This window comes from Musa acuminata, unplaced genomic scaffold (assembly GCF_036884655.1).
Source record: "Musa acuminata AAA Group cultivar baxijiao unplaced genomic scaffold, Cavendish_Baxijiao_AAA HiC_scaffold_1136, whole genome shotgun sequence".
Lineage (NCBI taxonomy): Eukaryota > Viridiplantae > Streptophyta > Magnoliopsida > Zingiberales > Musaceae > Musa > Musa acuminata.
Genome location: NW_027021348.1, coordinates 8,319,288 through 8,324,287, shown reverse-complemented (window position 1 = coordinate 8,324,287; position 5,000 = coordinate 8,319,288).

Below are 5,000 nucleotides of genomic sequence, written 5' to 3'. Positions count from 1 at the left end.
CACTTCTGAAGCACTTGAAGTGTTTGCACTCCTTGCATTGAGTTAGTTACTGTGATTCACCTTCTCAATGCCATCGAACTTCTGAAATGCGAGAAGTTTTCACCCCAACTTGGAGTAATTCTCTGATAGATGAGGTCGCCTCTGGGATTGTACCGTCTTCTCCATCAACCCTGCCGCCTACTCCACTGAGTAGCAAAGGTACAGCACCGCGTACTGCCAGCTTCGTTCCTTGGTCGTGCACTCTTGCATGACCCGAAGTCCTTCACTTACGGCTGTCTTGATGAGAAGCACACTGACACCGGTCTTACGAAGTTCCTCGGCCTCTGCCCTTCAGCCTTGTCCCGGTACTTGGAGATTGCCTCTGCATGCTCCACCTCCTCGGCCCCTTTCACGACCAAACGCTCTCCCTCCGTGAGAGCAAGGGATCAATGACTTGCACGGAAGTCCCGCCTCTGCGGTACCATGGCGCTGCAATGCCCATGGCCCTACTATCCGTCGCCTCGCATCTGCATCCCTTTTCTTCACGATCAGTAGACATGTCTCTGTGGCACTCCTCTGAGTCCACCTCCATTCTAACTGATTGCTTGACTTTGGGTAGCTAAGTCCCTCTGGACTCATCGTCGCTTCCTCGCCCCTTTCGACCCCCTGCTCCAACACCTCCGTGTTCTCCAAGCAGTCTGTTTGGTCGATGGAAAGACAGACTGCAACTCCCATGCATGGCCTCTGCCATTGCATTGTAGGGTTTGCACCGATTCTGTTCTCCATAGCTTCCTTGGTAGCAACGTTCGCTTACTCGGCCTTGTCCTCTGACTTGCCGGGCTCCCTTAAGCAAATATGAGCTCTGGAGCAGTCCAACTCTCCAGCTGCTTCGATCATACCTCTGCATGATCAAGTCCCTCCCATGGGACTCCCTGGTACTTGCATACGAACAAAACCCTTGGTGGAACCCAGCCCCCATATGCTGATGACCAAGGTTTTCATCCGATGCAAAATTCGGTGCACGCCCGGAAGACCCGCCTCTGCGGTACCATGGCCTTCACTCCTTGAATCCATAGCCCTTCTTGCCGTCGTGTTGTTCACCAAAGCGGAGCTCCCAGTAGCTCCCGATCATACCTCCATATGATCTCATCCCTCACGGGACAAGGTCGTGTGTATCGCATTGCCATCGAACTGTTCCACCACGATCCGCTGCACCATGTCGCCTCCTGGTGACATCTCCATTGCATTCTGATCCTTGTGGAATAAACTCGAATTGTGAACCCTCCGCTGTGTGGCCTCTGCCAATACATCGCAGGGTCTCCTCCACCTTCGATTTTGTTCGCTCCTTTGGCAATCGATCTTCATCCACCCACTCTTGGGTCACACCTAGATGAAGCACCGCTCTAGGACAGTCCGTCGCCTAGTAGCTCCCGAAGTCCACTGACTTCACTGTAATTTGTGCACCATTGTCTGGATCCTGGGTCTCTGCCCCTACCAGCACAATTTCCGCTGCGCACCGCTTCCTTCATAGCAACTCGAATGGCAACACTGTGGCATATTCTTCAAGAGTACCCGCCTCTGCGTCCTCTTGCCCCGTGCTAAGGCCTTCTGAACCCAACTTCGCCTCCGCAAATTGAATCGCCTTAGTTCCTCCATCAAATGCTTCTCCGAGATAAGGTGCATGTGCCCCGAAGCTCCCTTCGTCTTTGGCACCATGCAAGATGAGTCCACTCCGTCAGAATGAAGGACCCATGGAACAACATGATCCTGCTCTTGCCTCTGCAAGAGCTCATGTCCTTGACCTCTGTCTAAGAAAAGCACTGTGCCTCTGCTCCATGTTCCAACTTCTTTGCTGGCTCCCTTCATGCGGCTTGGGTACTTCACCAAGTTACACCCAAGTTGCTCGCTCCTCGTTGTTGCATTGAGTCGATGGTGGCCCTCGTGCCCACCATTCCACGGGTCAGCCCTCCCTTGAGTCCGATCTCATATCGACTCCAAGTGTGCCTTCATTTGTGTTGCTCCAGGTCGCTCCCCCACTTGATCTCGCAATGCATCCACCAATGCATTCTCTCGAGCGAGATCATGCGGCAACTCCTCGCTGCTTGCTCGGTCCATTGAGCTTCGTGGAGTTGTTGTTTGTGAGGTACTCCTCCTCAACATGTGAAGTCCGTCTCACATGATTCTCCCTCTGGAGTTCCGAGACTTATCCCTCCTGGATAACTATCCCGTTGGAGCAACATCTCTCTTCGTTTCGGAGACCACCATCCCCTTGGACTACTCCGATCTGCTAAACAAACTGTGCATTGTTCTGCCTCCTGCAAACGCACTTGCTAGATTGCGACTCCCCGTCAATACAGCCCCCACTGCACCCCTCGAGGTCTAGCAACATGCTGAACTCATTGCACACTTCAGCCGCCTACGGACGTATCCTTCACATGCCGAAGAGAAAGTTTCAATGCTCCATGGCGCCGAGTCTCGGCCGCCTTGGGATGGCCACGAACATTCCGTCGTCCGCATACAAGCCCATGCATGAGTACCAAATTCTTCGAGTTAGCAATTCCCCTCACCTCTGTGAGCTTTGCAAAACTCTTTTGGTCGTTGAGCAACTCATTCCACCTTGGATGGTCTCATTCTTGCCAAGCGCCTCGCTTGCCTAGAGCACCATCAAGTATAGTTGTCAACGTCGAGCCGTAGCTCAAACTCAGCCATCCCAACCTTTGTGCGCTCCAAATTCTTCCAAGCTTGCCTGTTCTCGTGGTGCCTCTTGCGCGAAGGGTTGGCCATTCCTGTGAATGCCAATCTCAGATGCCCGCTCCTCTGAGCGACTCTTTTCCCTACATCTCCATGCCCGTTTTCCCCCAAACGGTCGCGCGTGTGCTGACTGCCCTCAACGCAGCCCCGCTAGGTCCCCCACGTTTGCATGCTAAGTGTTTCTATGAGTGCTTGTCCCGCTCTGATACCATATGACACAGACTTAGCTGGTTTTGCCTAAGTCGTGCGGCACCCTTGCGTGTCCGTCCGCAAAGGTCAGCCTCCCCGAAGCCTCCCATTGTCCCTTAGGACCATCAAAAGAGAGAACGGGTTAGAGAGAACGCCTCAAACGAGATCCACAAGCAAACATGTCCGAAAAACACTTCATAGACAATGCAAATTACAAACAGACTTTACAAGCTCTGAACAGTGGCACAACAAAGGGTAAAATGGTCCATTACAGACCGAAAAGCTCTCGCACGTGTCCACATGACACAACCTTTATTTACAAGCCTAAAGAGGCCACCACCCAACTAAAATGGGACTTATAAGCCTTCGGCCGCCCCTTTACATTCTATACAGGGCATGAACATGCCAAAAGACACGGACACACATAAGCATTACATCCAACATCTTGTTGAGAAGTTTGTCCGTGACAACCCGGGGGGTTCCAGGGTGCTGAGATGGCTGACATTTTGCTCCGCTCACGACGGTCGCCGCACCACGCAAGAACAGCCCAAAAACAGGCCAAAACGGCCCAAAAACGGGCCAAAACTGGCCATTTTTGGCTGCGCGAGCGAGCGGCGAGCGGCGGACAGCGAGCGAAGCGAGAGGCAGCACCGTCCCTGCTATACGAAAGCCCCATCCAGCCCTGTGCCACCCGGGGGGTTCCAGGGTGCTGAGATGGCTGACGTTTTGCTCCGCTCACGATGGTCACCGCACCACGCAAGAACAGCCCAAAAACAGGCCAAAACAGCCCAAAAACGGGCCAAAACAGGCCATTTTTGGCTGCGCGAGCGAGCGGCGAGCGGCGAACAGTGAGCGCAGCGTGAGGCAGCACCGTCCCTGCTATACGAAAGCCCCATCCAGCCCTGTGCCACCCGGGGGGTTCCAGGGTGCTGAGATGGCTGACATTTTGCTCCGCTCACGACGGTCGCCGCACCACGCAAGAACAGCCCAAAAACAGGCCAAAACGGCCCAAAAACGGGCCAAAACTGGCCATTTTTGGCTGCGCGAGCGAGCGGCGAGCGGCGGACAGCGAGCGAAGCGAGAGGCAGCACCGTCCCTGCTATACGAAAGCCCCATCCAGCCCTGTGCCACCCGGGGGGTTCCAGGGTGCTGAGATGGCTGACGTTTTGCTCCGCTCACGATGGTCGCCGCACCACGCAAGAACAGCCCAAAAACAGGCCAAAACAGCCCAAAAACGGGCCAAAACAGGCCATTTTTGGCTGCGCGAGCGAGCGGCGAGCGGCGAACAGTGAGCGAAGCGTGAGGCAGCACCGTCCCTGCTATACGAAAGCCCCATCCAGCCCTGTGCCACCCGGGGGGTTCCAGGGTGCTGAGATGGCTGACATTTTGCTCCGCTCACGACGGTCGCCGCGCCATGCAAGAACAGCCCAAAAACAGGCCAAAACAGCCCAAAAACGGGCCAAAACAGGCCATTTTTGGCTGCGCGAGCGAGCGGCGAGCGGCGAACAGCGAGCGAAGCGTGAGGCAGCACCGTCCCTGCTATACGAAAGCCCCATCCAGCCCTGTGCCACCCGGGGGGTTCCAGGGTGCTGAGATGGCTGACATTTTGCTCCGCTCACGACGGTCGCCGCGCCACACAAGAACAGCCCAAAAACAGGCCAAAACAGCCCAAAAACGGGCCAAAACAGGCCATTTTTGGCTGCGCGAGCGAGCGGCGAGCGGCGAACAGCGAGCGAAGCGTGAGGCAGCACCGTCCCTGCTATACGAAAGCCCCATCCAGCCCTGTGCCACCCGGGGGGTTCCAGGGTGCTGAGATGGCTGACATTTTGCTCCGCTCACGACGGTCGCCGCGCCACGCAAGAACAGCCCAAAAACAGGCCAAAACAGCCCAAAAACGGGCCAAAACAGGCCATTTTTGGCTGCGCGAGCGAGCGGCGAGCGGCGAACAGCGAGCGAAGCGTGAGGCAGCACCGTCCCTGCTATACGAAAGCCCCATCCAGCCCTGTGCCACCCGGGGGGTTCCAGGGTGCTGAGATGGCTGACATTTTGGTCCGCTCTCGACGGTCGCCGCGCCACGCAAG